This window comes from Equus quagga, unplaced genomic scaffold, assembly GCF_021613505.1.
Source record: "Equus quagga isolate Etosha38 unplaced genomic scaffold, UCLA_HA_Equagga_1.0 268.1_RagTag, whole genome shotgun sequence".
In the NCBI taxonomy this organism is placed as follows: Eukaryota; Metazoa; Chordata; class Mammalia; order Perissodactyla; family Equidae; genus Equus; species Equus quagga.
The window spans coordinates 1,409,136-1,423,746 of NW_025799869.1; positions in this window are offsets into that span (position 1 = coordinate 1,409,136).

The following is a 14,611-nucleotide window of genomic DNA, read 5'->3' on the forward strand; positions in this document are numbered from 1 at the left end:
GCTGAAGTGGAGCATGCAAACCCAGCCACTGTGCCACTGGGCCAGGCCCTGCTCTGCCTTTTCAGTTCTCTCTGCTCCACTTCTAGTCCTTTTGCTCTGGGGAGCTCAATCAGCACCTGCCTTGGGGGCAACTTCTGTGTTGACTGTTTTGGGGGTCTTACTCACTTAGGTCCAGGTGGCTTTGGCAAACTGACTCCAGGTTTTGTGTCCCCATCCTTATCTCCCCTGTCCCCAGCCTCCATGTGATCGCATCTCTCTGCTGGCTGCCCTGACTCCACCGGGCTTCTCAGCCTGTTGCCCAGTGTCAGGAATCTGAACTGCTTGAAAGAAGAAAGGGGTTTGCAGGCAGCTGATTCCCCTGGCTGAGGGGCGCGTCCTCTGGGTTGGACCCCGCACGTCCTGGCTGCCTCCCAAGACATTCTGCGTATTTTCACGCAGCTCTTCTGGCTGTTCTCACAGGGAGGGTCGATCTACTGCAAGGGTCTCCCTTATAGCCCTATTTGATTGATTTTTACAAGATGATTAAAATAGAAAACTTTTAAAAATGACACAGTTCAGAGGAAAATCAATGTCTTGTAAAAAGGTTACTAGTCTAAGAAATAAGTTTCCTTGATTCCATCATCCTCTTCCCTCCTAAAACTTGAGGTTATAGGACACACATGCAAGTAAGGCACAGTGATTACAAGCAGTATTTGCTCTTTGCCTAACTCTGTTCGGACTCCCCCAGAGCTGGGACACACCACACCACACCACACCACTTAAACGGGATCATTCTCCAAAGCTTCTTGGGTTCTTGTTCCAGTTTTCAGTGGGATAAGATCAAACCGGCATTCAGGCGATTGATTTTAACCTTTTCTGTAAAAAAAATAAGAAATAATTATCCAGGGTGACAGACACACACACACACCTCACACACACTTGACCCAGTGGTAAATATTTCCTGTGTGAGTAGTTTATTATAACTGTCGGGTTTTTTTTTCTCTCAGATGACACATTCAATAACTATATTTAAGCACATGCTAAAGATTTAATTTAATTACGCCATCTGTCCATATAGCCTTAAAAGAATTCTACTTACTTGAAATGTCTTTAAATGTAGATTATTTTGAACAGATTATTTGTCAAGATTCACCTGTTCCTCTGGTTTTCCAGTCACCTGAATAAAAAATCGTGCATATTCTCTTGTAATATTTTTGAGAACAAGAAAGTACAATTTTCCTCCTGTTATTTTGCGTTCCTTCGAATGCTGACTAGATGGAGATTTCATAGTTACATTTTATTTGTTCCAACGGAAAATCTATTTGACAAGGTTTGCTTCACAAAACCCTGCCTAGAACAGGCCAGCAAAGCCAGAGATTAAAAGATCTGATTGTCAAGATGAGTTGAGAATAAAGCAAAGAAGATGTGGGTGAGGCCACTGTGAGAACGCACCGCAGAGTTCTCCTTTTGTGTGCAAGAAAGAGCAGGAACACGGAATGCATCATTTCCCTCCTTGCAGCAGAAAAGAAATGCTGGGTGTTAAAGAAGGCGAAGGAGGGGTTTCCAGTCTATCCAGCTTGAGTTAACTGTAGGATTCTGGGCCAAGAGGGACTCTGCCTTGCTTTCAGAGATTTAAAAAGAAAGACTTTTCAGCTACCCAGCAAACAGTTTACTAAAAAATAGTACCTGGTCAAAACTAAGATGAGCTGAAACAACGCTAAGGCACCAGGAATGGCAACGAAAAGTGAATGAATGTGCTGCGTAAATCAGAACCAAGTACCATTTGGGGGAAATAAATAGTGTGTTCAGAGAGCAGGTGCTTCCTAGAATCGGAGGAGTGTTCCTAGAATGGAGCAGCTGACCTCTGTATACCGCATCATCTGTGCAACATCAGTAGTGACAGAAGTCCACTGTTTAAGGGGCTAGGAAATAGCCGATGAGGTGTCAGCATTGTGTGATTAATAAATGGTACACTGGTTAAGGGCCTGGAGGTTCTGGTCAGACCAGCGTGCAGATCCTGCTCTGTAACGCGCTCACAGGGCTTCCCTGGGAAAGCGCCGCCTCGCCTGACCGTGGGCTCCCCATCAGTACAATGAGGCAGGATGCCGCTAACCTCGAGGGGCATCTGTGAAAATTCCCAGAGAGAATGTGAGCAAAACGGCTGGCCCCGAGCCTGGCAAATTGCGGCTAGGTGGCCCCGCCAATTTGGTGTCTGGCAAATGGTAGGTTATGTTGGAGAGCACCAGTCGGTGCCACCATTCAGAGCCGCTCCCTCTGCAGCCTTGGCTACCAGGAATAAGCCTGTGAAAGCGGGTTTTGGTGCACATCCTGTCAAACACACACACTCGGAGCAGGTGTAGAGGCCATATGGACGGACTACCCTCAGAATCCTGGAGCACGCGGGGTGAGGGACTCCCCTCGAAGGAGACACCCCAGATGCTAAGGGCAGGCTCAGAGGGCAGGACTGGGCAGGTGGCAAGATGCAACCCGAACGAGAGGCTGCAGCATCCGCAGGCCCCAGGGACTGGGGACCTCATTTTATACGTCTTGTTTATGCAGAGGGGGCAAGTCCTGCCATACCACTCCTTCCAATCACACATCCAGAACAGCTGTAACGGCACTATGCTAATTATCTAAGCTTAAGGTATTGATTCAGACGGGGATGCTTCGTAAGCCGATTACTCACCGCCGAAGTCTTCCTGAGAGTTCCCTTGCACACCATTTACACAGAAATGTTTTTGTGTCATTTACTCCACAACAAATGTAATGATGGACAAGGGTTGGAATAGTTCATCAAGTGCTTCCTCTATGTCAGGAATCTTCTAGAAGTTTATTCAAACCTCACCACCACCCCCTGGGCTGGAGATGCTCATCCTTATTTCACAGATGAGGAAGTGAGGTGAGAAGCTCAGCACGATGAGATCACATGCTGCTGAGCAGAGTTGGGCATTAGTCAGGCAGTCTGGCTCTAAATACCATTCTCTCATGCCAGTTAACAAATGGCCGTTATTATCATTTCCATCAATCCAACTTGGGCCACAAATCTAAAAAAGCAGAATATATAAAAATCTACAAGTTAAAAAGAAAAAAATTACTGGTTTGGGCCAAATACTTGTGAAATGTCCATCCCGATGGACAATTCACAATTACTACCTAACGATAGGAAAATACAACTGAAATTTTTTCTCTCACAGAAGCATCATGTGCCTACCATATTAACTGCACTAGTTTGAAAATACATATGTATGGAAACAGTGACAAATCAGTTATGTAAAATTATGTCCTTAACAGTAAGATTGATAGTAATAACAACAATAATAAGCTTTTTGCTCATGTAGTAATTCATAGCTTTCAGGCTATTTTATGTATGATTTAATTTGATAAAATTACCATTTGTTTTGTAAAGTGGCAAGAGTGAGTCATTAGCAGGGATAAAATTAGAAAGCTGTCTCATGCCTGTGGCCTAATTCTCTTTATATTGCTATTATTATTAAACACATTTTTAATCACAACTAGTCACTTAATTGTGATCTTAAATAATTGAACCACCAAAGCCAGATAAATAATTTTGGTTACTAAGATGATTCATCCCACCAAAAGAAGAATTATTTTATTTTATTTATTTTTATTTGAGCCTTACGTAGGTGTAATTGGCAAATACAGTTGTAAGATTAAGTGTACATCATGGCCATCTGATAAAGGGAAACACTGTGAAAGGATTCCATCTATCTAGCGAGTTAGCACATCTGTCACTCCACATATTTACCTGTTTTGTTTGTTTCAGTGAGAGCAGTTTAGTTCCACTCCCTTAGCAAATTTCAATCATAGGGTACAGTGTTATCAAACTATTGTCACCATGCTGCACGTTAGATCCTCAGACCTTATTCATCTTATAGCTGAAAGTTCGTACCCTTTTACCAAACTCTCCCTATTTCCTCCACCTCGCAGCCCCTGGTGAGTACTTTTCTATTCTCTACTTCTGTGAGTTTGACTCTTTTTTTTAATATTCCACCTATAAGTGATACCAGGCGGTATTGTCTTTCTCTGTCTGACTTATTTCACTTGGCGTAATGCCCTCAAAATCCATCCACGTTGTTGCAAATGGCAGGATTTCCTCCTTTCTCATGGCTGAATAATATCCCATTGTATTTATGTACCATTCTTCTTTGTCCGTTCATGTATCGATGGTTGTTTCTTTATCTTGGCTACGGTGAATAATGCTGAAATGAACATGAGAATGCAGACATCTCTTCGAGATCCTGTTTTCATTTCCTTTGGATATCCACCCAGAAGTGGGATTGCTGGATCATATGATAGTTCTATTTTTAATTTATTAAGGAACTTCCATACTGTTTTCCAATTTACATTCCAACCAACAATGTACAACCAACAGTGCACCATGTTTCCCTTTTCTCCACATCCTTGCCAACACCTGTTATCTCTGGTCTTTTTGATAATAGCCATCCTGACAGGTATGAGGTGACATCTCATTATGGTTTTGATTTGCATTTTCCTGATGATTAGTGGTGTTGAGCACCTTTTCATGTGCCTGTTGCCCATTTGTGTGTCTTCTTTGGAAAAATGTCTATTCGGTTCCTCAGCCCATTTTTAAATTGGATTATTTGGTTTATTGCCGTTGCGTTGTTTGAGTTCTTCACAGACTTTGGCTCTTAACCCCTTATCAGTATATGATTTGCAAAGATGGCGTCTTCATTTTGTTGATGGTTTCCTTTGCTGTGCAGAACTTTTTAGTTTGATGTACCTGTTTATTTTTTGTTTTCATGGACTTGGCTTTTGGTGTCAAATACAAAAAAATTATTGTCAAGACTGATGCCAAGGAGCTTCCCTTCATATGGTTTTCTTCTTGTTTCTTCTGCTTGTGGGCTTTGGAGCAACTTGGGAGTCTGGGTTTATAGTTTTACTCAAATTTCGAAAATAATTAGCATTATTTCTGTGATTCCTCCCTCCCCACTCTTCCTGGCTCTCCAGTTACTCATCTACTCTGTTGCCCGGTTTTGCCTCAAAGCTCACTCACTGATCTCTTTTTGGGATTTTTTTCATCTCGGCGTCTCATTTTAGATAGTTTTTATTCCTATGTATGCATGTTTACCTTTATCAAATAGCCACGATGTACACTTATATGTTACAACTGTATTTGCCACTAATCTTTGTGTTTGCAGTGTCTCATGCTGTTGACTCCATCTAGTAGATTTTTTCATTTCGGATATTTGTCATCTCCAAAACTTTGTTTCACGACTGTTTTACATGCACCGTTTCTCTCCTTGTCTTGCTCATGGTTTTGCGACCTAGTTGATCATGTGGAATATATTTACAATACCTATTTTAGTCTCCTTATCTGCTAAATCTATCATCTGTGTCACTTTGGACTATGCTTCTTTTGGTTGAATTTCCCAAATTTATGGGACATATTTTTTATACTTTGTATGGCTAGTAATTTTTTATTAGTTTCTGAACATTGTGAATTGATGCTATTGCGTGCTGTGTTTTTTCATTTAAAAAATATATTTTGAGCTTCATTCTGGGATGCAGTTAAGCCCCATTCACTTTGTTCCTTTCTTTTAAACTCTACATTTAGTAGAGAGAAGATTTGGCCCCATGACTGACTACCGTTTTTGAGAACTCTCCCCAGTGCCTAGTGTATTAGGAAACTTTTCCTCTCTAGCTTTGGGAACTGAAACTTCCCAGCCTCGTGAGAGCTCTGGAGATAGTTTCGTGTGTTTCTCTCTGGTGGTTCTTTCCCATAGGTTTTAGTTTCCTGACTTGCATGCCCAGGTCAATATGCAGCCAACGACTCGAAGGGACCCTCTGCGGCCTTCTGCAGCCATCCTGGAGGCTCCAGCCACTCTTGTATTTTCTCCGCAGTACTGGCCACCCTGGGCTCCCTGGACTTGAATTCAGTGTTTGTCTTTGTTTTTCCCATTTTCCATTTTCTTTCAACCTTATTTATGATGTTTTGTTATTGCTGCATTTTTTTTCAGCCATGAAAATATTTCAATCTTTATGAGTAAAATTTATCAGTTTTATGGTATGTTAGTTAAGATCTTTTCCATATAGATGATAAAATCGTGCATTCATGTTTCCTTATTCTATGTTTGGGATTTTTTTTTAATATTTATATATTTGATCCACCTAGAATTTATTTTGATGTTAGAAATCCAGTGTGATGGTTAGACTGTAGTCTAAAAATCGCTTGTGGAACTATCGTTTCCTGTTTCGTTGAACTGTGTTCGTCATCATCTTTAACTGGGTCTCTGTCTGTCTTTTTCTTGTGCTGTTCTCTTTGGGCTTTCATTCGGTTTCATTGTTCTGCCTGGAGATCCTTGTGCTAGGACCCCAGTAGCTTAATATCACATTTTACTAACTGGTAAGGGAAAACAATCTCTTGAATTACTTTTCATTTTCCTATTTTTTTCCCCATGTCATCCTGCCTTCCCTGCAGGTTTGTTGGTTTGGGTGAACTTTAGAATGAATATTGTCCAATGAGCCGGAATCCCTTTGGGACTTTGATTTCCAGTAGGAAAGCACTTCATGTTTCATAATTAAGCAGAGTACAGGCTGTTGGTCTGTTCTGATACCTTTTTGAAACCATGTTACGACTGTCTGGTACTATTCCTGTTTTAATAAGATGCGGGAAGAGGTGGAGCAGAGAGCTCACGATCACACACTCTGGCGCTGTATTCACAAGGTTCAAACCAAGCTCTGCGGCGTCACAGAAATCACCTCAACTGTCTGCGCCTCAATCCCCTCATCTGCAAAAGAGGACAAGGCCTCTTATCTCGGGAGGTTTTCATCAGTTAATATTTGTAAGACTCGTAAAGTCTCTGACACGTAACAGGTGCAGGCTAAGTGCTTGCTCTTTTTATCACTTTCTACAAAGCATCTGTTAGATTAGTAATAGCTTCTGAACTCTGGTTATTCTTAAATTCTTATTCAATTTTTTTGGATATTTATGTTATCTCTTTTATTCTGATTAGCATTGCTATTCATTTAATTGTATTATTACATTTTCAAGAAAAGAAGTCAACGTTTATTTATCAAATCTCTTTTTCTGCTGTCTTAATTAATTTCAGCTACACTTCTTCTTACACTTTTGTGACATATAATTCACGAGTGCATTCAAATTCTATAAAATAGGCAACAAAATGCAAAAGAAAGTGCATGAAACAAATGGAAGCTCCCCTTCACCCCTCACTCTCGCTCCCTGGAGGTTTCGCGGCCGCAGATGTGGATTGCATCCTTCCTCTCCGTGTTTACACACGTGCACACATGCTGATGCCTTTATATGTCTACGGGTACGTTTTACATGAATAAACGTTGTCCTGCAACTTACTAGTGTTGCTTACAGTTCATCTGAGCAAGATGCTCCGTTCAATGCACAGAGATCCCCCCCCACCTTTCAAACAGCTCCCTGATACTGTGTTCCACAGACGGGATGCAGCACCCATTCCATAAGCACTTCCTTACTGATAGCTAAGTCTCCATGTGTATGGTCCCATGTACTCATGGGCAATTATTTTTTAAGGCTAACTCTGGAAATGCATTGCTCTATCAAGGGGAAGGTCTATTTTCAAATTTGATGTGTAGAGGAACACTGCTTTCCAACGAGCTTTCCCCATTGACACAACCACCAACGCTTTTGGAAGACAGCGCCAGGATCTGATCCCTGCTGTTGTCAGAGCTTGCGATTTTATTTTTTGTCAGTAGGATAGGTGGAGAACTTTTCTTCTCTAGTTTGCATTTTGTCTAACGACCATCATTGCTCTGAGTGGCTGTTTACAGACTCATCTGCATTTGGATGTGGGCTGCCTTTTGTTCCCTCTCTTCCAGTTGAGCAGGTTGAATTGGTAAAATTTGGTCTACAGCAATTGCTCACAGTTCACAGGACTCTTACTGACCAGGTCAGCGAGCGCTTTCTTCCACGGGGCTGCCTTTGGTCAACAGCTGGCTTGTTGACTTGGCTCTAGTCTCATTGTTTTTTAATTTAAGGAGACAGCGCAGACTTAAAATAGCCCCATGCTTGGTTCTTCCCCTGGGCTCCCTCAATGCCAACTTGCACTAAGGGCTGTCCTCTAGCCTGTGCCTGCTCCCCGATCACATGGCCGCACCTGTGCTTTCACTGCTGGGGTGGCACTGGTGACTGCAGAGCTTCGTTTAGCTCATTCCTGCAAAGCCAAACCATGCTTGGCATCACAAGGATTTAATCAGCTCTGAGCAGTTTCTTGCAATTTGTTGAGAATGTTATTATATCAGGTGCAATGTGCTTTGCAGTTGTCAGGATAAGGTTATAGTCGTTTTCTAGTTCAAGAAGGGGAAGTTGTCTTCCTCAAAATTCATTTCAGGAGATTTGTAAATGGACCTCTGTGCTGGTAGCCTTCCGGGAAGTCTTCAGTCAATGCTGTGTCACTGACTATCATGACAATCTCTATCATCACCTGCACTAGGCTAACGGGTTTTCCGGTAGTTTTATTATTTATCAGATCTGTGATAAATCGTAACTGTTAGTCAAAACCAGGCCTAACACAGGGAGCACTTGTCTATTACCCTTTGGTTAATGAAGAAATCTGTACATCTGCAATTTTCTGTAGCAGCAAGAGGATTCTGAGAAACTCTGTAAGCACTTAAGCTATCAGATGTCTGAGTCAATCCAGGCTGGATGAGAGAGCAAGGCGGATCATGTGCCTGCAGGCGAAGCTGGGGAAGGCTGAGGATGGGGAGGAGAGGGGGTCAGAGGAGCGCTGGGGAGAGGAGAAGGCACTGGTAGGGAGCTCATCAGGAAAGGGTAGAAGTGGGAGGAGTTACTGCAATGAGGGGTGGGGGCACCATGGCTGGAGGAGGCAAGATGTCAGGGGAAGGAGAGTCCTAGAAAGGGCAGATGGGGAGCCAGAGGGGGTGAATAAGAGGGGGGGAACCTAAGATAATGAGGGCCTGGAGTGAGAGAAGGAGGAGAGCGGAGGGTCCGGAAGAAGGGTGGGGAGGGGAGGGATGTAGTGGGGGAGGTGATGGTGGCTTAGAACATGGGGGGCGTGCCCGGAAATTTGGGCTACCACTGGAATATTCAGACTTCCTTGCCTTTTCAGCTTCTACTGAGTCCCCATTATAATTTAATATTGATTGTGGGGCAATAAATAATCTGACCTAAGGTGTCTTCAATCAGGAGGGGTAAGGATACACAAACAGTAAGTAAAGGGTTGTTTAGGGGCTGGCCCGATGGCATGGTGGTTAAGTTCAGCCTGGTCTGCCTCGGTGGCCCAGGTTCAAGGGTTCAGGTCATGGGCACAGACCTACACCACTCATCAGCCATGCTGTGGCAGCAACCTATGTGTAAAGTGGAGGAAGATTGGCACAGATGTCAGCTCAGGGCTAATCTTCCTTAAGCAAAGAAAAGAAAAAACAAAAATTATATGATTATCCCCAGGAGAAGTCTAATTGTTGACCATGTGGTTATAAATATATATCTGAGAGAAAATAGGTGGCAGATTTTTAATAGATGACCTTATAAACCTTAAAAGAAATGGTGAAATGGTGAAACATCCAGTTGGTTGAATTAGTAGATAGACCAAAAAGTTGAAAAAGTATGTTTTTTAAATGTAATATAAATACTTTAGTTCCAGAAATGCATTTCATCCTGCTTTTGGAGGTGGATGAGACTTCTTGTCACTGTCACCCAAATTATAGTTAGGTGTTTGAAAGTGTTTGTGACCAGCAGCTCCACTCTACACAATGGATCTCAATCTCTGTGAGACGTTGGAATCACCTGGAGAAGTTTTAAAATGATGATGCCTGGGTTCCATTCCCTGAAAGTCTGGTTTAATTTATTTGGCATGTGGCTTGAACATTGGTTTTTTGGGGGTTTATTTATTTTTTTGGTAAGGACAGTTTTTGCTGAGCTAACACTTGTGCCAATCTTCCTCTCCTTTGTATGTGGAACACCACCACAGCATGGCTTGAAGAGCAGTGTGTAGGTCCCTGACTGAGACGTGAACCGGCGAACCCCAGGTTGCCAAAGCAGAGTGCATGAACTTAACCATTATGCCTCTGGGCCTGGTATTTTTAAATGCTCTCCAGGTGAGAACTGAGGTTGAGGACCACTGCCAACCTTGGTGATCATAGGACATTAATAAAAATAAAAATTCCTGGTTTCCTCCACTCAGAGGTTCTGATTCAGGTGGTTTGAAGTGGGGACAAAGGACCCCCAGTTAATTCTGATGGTCGGCCGCATCTGGGAACTGCTGGATGAAAAAGTTTATTTTAGTAATATTGATAATACAATTACACAGGTCGGAGACTTCTGCCTTACAATACCCAGCTCTAACCATTGTCCCTCACTGACTCTGCTCAGTCACGTGTTTGTGATTTAGTTTTTAATATTTAGTAGGGAAATCTTCTTTTGAGAAAGAATAAAATTCCATGTAATTTTGAAAGGAGTCAAGGCATTTTCCTAAGGGGCAATACAAATAGTCCTGTGACTGAAGTGTAAAAGCCATATCTTATGGAACTTCTGTAATTTCACTGACAAATATTTGTTAATTAGGGAAACAAATTTAACCGCAAGTGGACAAAAATTGTTTCTCAATGCTCTAAATTAAAATCTGCCAGAAATACTGGAGCTCGATAAAAGCTTGGCCCCAATAACAGAGCGCGATGCAGAATGGAGCTGCTTTTGCCCTAATGCTGGGAATTATAAATAGCTCCCTGAAATGCACATAACGCGGCCAACAAAGGAGCTGCTGCTCTCAATCTGCAGGAGGTGAAGCCCTCCAGCTGTTAGGTGGTGAGCTCTCCGGCTCTCTTTCTCTTTACCTGCACAACCGTGGATCTCTGAGAGGGTGGACAGAAGTCTACTTCCAGAAACAGTAAACACTGATTGAGCTTGTGCTACTTTTTAATGTTATATTCTTTTTTTTTGAGGAAGATTAGCCCTGAGCTAACATCTGCTGCCAATCCTCCTCTTTTTGCTGAGGAAGACTGGCCCTGAGCTAACATCTGTGCCCATCTTCTTCTACTTTCTATGTGGGACGCCTACCACAGCATGACTTGCCAAACGGTGCCATGTCCGTACCCGGGATCCAAACCTGTGAACCCCGGGCCTCCAGAGCAGAACTTGAGAACTTAACTGCTGCGCCACTGTGCCGGCCCTTTTAACGTTATATTCTTGTAAGGAAATTAAAAGAACGTGTAGTTGCACATTCTAACACAGGTGTTGGTAAGAAAATCAATTTTATCACTAAAATTCTGATAGAGGATGTAGGATTTTCAAGCTGAGGATTCACATCTTTCATTAGTTCTGGAACATTCTCAGGGACTAGTGCTTCAAATATTGCTTACCTCTGATTAGAGCTGGATTGCACCTTTGCTTTCTATCTTCTCTGCCTCCTAACTTTTCTTTTATTACTTGCAATTTGTTGTCTTTGTGACGAATCTTGGGTGTTTTTCACAGTTCTGTTTTTCATTCCACTCATTCTTCCTTCAGGGGTATGCGAGCTGCTGTTTAGTGTATCCATTTACTATTTAAACTTCACTATCCGTATTTTTGCTGCCAGAAGTCACCGAATGACTGATTTCCTCTCACTGGCCTGGTCTAGTGCTGGAGGACCGTGGGGCTCCAGGTCCCATCCCCAGCAGGTCTGTCCTGCACCCAGGGCCGGGTGAAGGAGGACCTGCTGGGCATGGGGACACTTGAAGCTCCGTGGTCCTCCAGCACTAGACAAGGTCCGTGAGAGGAAATCAAGACAATAAAATAAACAGAAAAAGGTAGAATAAATACTTAATATAAATAAAGGCCAAAATTAATGAAAAAGAGAAAGGGAGGGTAGTTTTATTTTAAAATACAAAGTTTATTTATTTGAAATAATCAATTACAAAGAGGAAACCTTTGACAAGCCATTTAAAAATGAAAGGAAACACTCTTCAGAAATAATAAAGGTCATTATTTACGGGATAATAGAATTGTAAAACAATGAGTTTTGGGGTGTAACTATAGGAATAATCTTGCAAATCTATGTGAAATAGGTGGTTTCTAACAAAGCATGTTGTCAAAATTAACTCAAAGATAGAAAGAATGAATGATTTAATAGCCACATGGCGATATAGTTTAGGTAGTGACAGAATAGGCAGTGCGGGTAAGGTCCGTGATGCCATGAAGGAGGAGAGGAAGGTTGGGCAGAGGCCCTGGGGGGAGAGACGGACTTAGGGATGGTTGGTAAAGTGGAGCTTCATCAGTAATAATTGTATTGTCTTTCTGAGAAAACATCGGGACTGATATGACACAGTGTTGGCAGTTCTTGTTTTGGGAGGGCTGGGGCTGCAGATGTCTGTGTCTTTGTTCCTTGTGTGTCCCTCCCCCCAACTCCATGCAGAGCTAACAGAAGCCGCGTGAGTTCCTACAGAGATGAGAGAACCATTTGGCAAAATTCAGCACCATTCACCACAAATGGTTTTCAAGTGGGTGATAGAGACATTTTGAAGAAGCATGCAGACAGCTTTGCCTCAATAGGAAAATGCTAGAAATATTCCCAGCAAAATAAGGCACAAAGCGTCTAATGTCACCAATTTGACTTTGGCTTTTATTTACTTCTCAAAAAGGCTCAGCACCACTCTAGTTTGGACGAATATTTAAGATGATTTTACTGAACCTGCACAGCTCAAGAACATATATTTAAAACTTCTCTTGAGATGCAGCAAACAGGCCCCCGGGATGGTTTCCTGGGAATTCATCAATAAATCATATTAGGGAATTTTTCTCAGAATGGCAGCTCCTCCTGCGGGCCCTCGAGCCCTGGCTGTCTCGCCGTCTCAGGTCTGACTCTTCTGTACTCCTGGACAGCGAAGCTCTGAGGGCAAGAGTCAGCAAGGAGAGGCATGTTGATGTCATGGTGATCTTTGTCAAGAAAGTTTTGTATGATTTGCTACAAGACTCACTACATTCCTTTAAGGTGGGTGGGGGTGACTGACACAGGCTACTGTGGAGTGTTGACTCACCAAGGCTCACAGCGGGGCGTGGAGAGTTGGAAGCAGAATCAGGTCCCTGACCAGCCATGCCTGCCCCATGGGGCTCATTCCACTCTCTGCTGGAGACCACATGGAGCAGAGGATACAGTGAAAATTTCTTTTATTATTCCTATTCTACAGATGAAGCTATTGAGGTGCAGAGAGGTTAAATAATTTTTCCAAGGTCATACAGATAATTTAAGTAGCAGACTATGGATTCAACTCCAGGGACACACTTCCCAAGAAAGATGTGGGGAATCGCTGCACCTCAAGTGTCCTGAAACAAGCACTGTGTCAACAGATGTGATGATGAGGACCAGTCCAGAAGACATTCATCAGAGTCAGAGGGCACGGCTTCACTTGGAAGAGGGAGTGTCTGTTCTGCTAAAGAGACAGACCTCTGATTGCATATAACACGTTACTACACGCAGTGGGGACTCTGCCAAACCCATGGCCTGTGTGTCAGAGATGCAGAGATGTTAAAATGAGACATCTTTTTGAAAGGGCATTTCTTTGATCTACAGCCAGTGTTATTTCTGCTCTGCCATTAACTTGACAAAGACCAGCTAATCCTGAATCTGACATCACACGGAACTAAATTGTATGTACGTGAGGAGATGCATCTGTGCGATTAGCAATGACACTTCGGCATTAGTTAGAACCTAAAAGTGGAAATTCTGGATCTGTTATATATTAGAATAGAAAATTGCTCTTCTCAGCTACTGGTTCAAAAATAGCTCTCAGGTGGTAGTTGACGCTGGGGAAGAATCGTATAGAATTCCAAATTGTAAACACAATGTAATTGCAAGTATTTTTGAGACAAAGTCTACTTGTTGTACTGCAAGCAAGATGTTTGGGAAAATTCCACGTCATGTGTTGGGGTTCTTTATTCACTTCTCCCCCCAGATTCTAACAAGTTAACAAATATGTGTAAATGTCAGGGATTAAAATATCTCCTTTGCTGCAGATAAAGCTGAGTTGCAGATCTCATCTTGGATCCAATAAAAAATGAGATTCTTTCTGTCTCCCACCCACACTGGACTTACAGGGCAGAGAGATCCTGCCAGGTGAACGGGCCACATGCAGCAAAGGCAGACAAAAGATCAGCCATCGAGACAAGCTAGAGAGGCCAGGGAGAGTGACCTCACATCAAAAGAAGTAAAGATCCCCGGAGGGAAGGGCAGATGCTGGGTCCCCTTTACTCATGGGTGGGTATGAATCCCTGTCTTCTGGGATGAGGCAGGAGCACAGGGAGGTGGAGAAAAATATCTCCTCTTCTAGAATATGAAAATCCAGTTCTAAAGCAAACAGGGAGCGTGGTGGTTCAAAGACTTAACATCGTCTCTCCACTGATTTTTTGGCAGCCTCCTGTAGGCATGGCCTCCTGTTGCTCATCATAGGTGATGCTCAGAAGTAGAAATCACGACCTTGCTCTGGAGACCTTCGTCTCTAAGAAGATAGGAAAAGCCAGTACACACACACATTTGATTCAACCCTGGCAAGACAACACAACAAGCCACATCACAACACACAAGCGGCCCTCAAAAGCGTAGAGATTCCACTGCATCCGAATAGATGAGAAGCTTATAGATTCAGAGGAGGACGAGACCATTGGTGACTGGAG